The sequence below is a fragment of the Propithecus coquereli genome, unplaced genomic scaffold, assembly GCF_000956105.1.
Source record: "Propithecus coquereli isolate 6110/MARCELLA unplaced genomic scaffold, Pcoq_1.0 Scaffold5, whole genome shotgun sequence".
Lineage (NCBI taxonomy): Eukaryota > Metazoa > Chordata > Mammalia > Primates > Indriidae > Propithecus > Propithecus coquereli.
This window is the reverse complement of record NW_012150840.1, coordinates 4,070,410-4,071,902: the sequence shown is the minus strand read 5'-3', so window position 1 is coordinate 4,071,902 and position 1,493 is coordinate 4,070,410. Positions and strand designations below refer to the sequence as shown.

At 31.7% G+C, this 1,493-nt stretch overlaps 1 protein-coding gene across 2 annotated transcripts in view; it reads left to right on the top strand.

Annotated features, from left to right (window-relative positions):
- Positions 1–1,493, top strand: part of KCNH5 (potassium channel, voltage gated eag related subfamily H, member 5) — a 314,011-nt gene that overhangs the window by 29,974 nt on the left and 282,544 nt on the right. The window lies entirely within an intron of this gene.

Here is a 1,493-nt window from a genome sequence, read left to right as displayed (position 1 = left end):
AGAAAAGAACAAATTGTATACGTATTTAGAAATACAGGGTAAATGGCTAAAAGTTGTTGTATTATAGTATGTGGAATCACTGAATTCCAATTGAATATAAATCACTTCATACTGAAAATAACCTTATAAATAATTTGAAGAATTTTACTGATCTTATTATAATAATGACAAGTTTAAGACAAACCTAAGATAGTAAGAAGCTACAAGGCAGTGAGCTTCATTTTGTGTGGGAAAATGCAGCTTGTGACACTATATGTATCAGAAAAAAAGAATCATCTTTATATACAACTTGCATTAGATGATTTAGTCAATAGATTTAAAGTAGCAACTGGTAAATGATTACATGTCATATTGTAAAATGTTCAAATGTGAATTGTTTTATGTGAAAATTAAAAAAACACATTATTTTTTGTTTTTTTACAGTATCAAGAAGCTAATATTTATTTCTTCTGTTTTCTTATCATTTTCATTCTCTGTCCTTCCCAACCCCTCTCCCTTTGGACTAGACACACAGAATCAAGTTAAACATACTCCTCAGTGTCTCAATATTTCCTTGTGCTCTATCTGGGCGAGTTCTCTGTTTTATTTCCATGTCTTTCTTTTTCTTTTCCCTTTCATCCTATCCCCCTTTCTCCTTCCATAGTTATTCATTCTAGTGTGTTTGTTGTATGTCTTTCTAATCCATCTTCCATTTGTTTATTAAATATGTGTATTCTTGAAATGATGTGGCTTTGTATGTGTTTGTTTTTAAGACTTACGTACTTCTTACTGTAGAGTGATATTTATGGCTTCTAACTCTTTTCATCCAACATGATGTCATTGAGATCTCTTTATGTTGCTGTATGATAACCTATCTCATTATGTCTACTGCTCCAGTGTCTCTTCAGCCTTCATTTTATTTATACTTTTGACTAGTCATGGAATCCAACTTCTGATACTTTGCTACCTCCAGAAACTTGGAGATAAACATCTTAATGTACATCTTACTGTGGCCCTGTGTGAGAAGTTTTCTGTCTCTCTGTCCCGAAATGGAATTACTGGGTAGTAGAATATATGCAGAAGTTGTAAATTAACTGCTATGAGATTGCTGTCCCGAGTAACTTCCTGTTTCACTCCCACCAGCCATGAGTGAGGATTTTGGTTTTCCTACATCCTTGCTATATCATAATAGTATCTAACTTTCTATTAAAAAATCTTATATGTGCTAGGTATTATCTCATTTTTGTCTTAGCTAAAATTATGACACCTATGACACTTCAGGATTCCTAGGAATTTTAAATCTAGTACATTTTATTGTCTAATAATTTCATTTCCAAGCCTTTGGATTATTTTGCTGCTTATTGGAGGACACAAAAAATATTTCGTGTTTAAAGAAGAGTATAGGCTTTGGGAGAATAGCATTTATTTATTTTTAAATTTTTAATTATTATGGATATATAATAGTTATACACATTTATGGGGCACATATGATGTTTTGGTGCAGGAATACACTG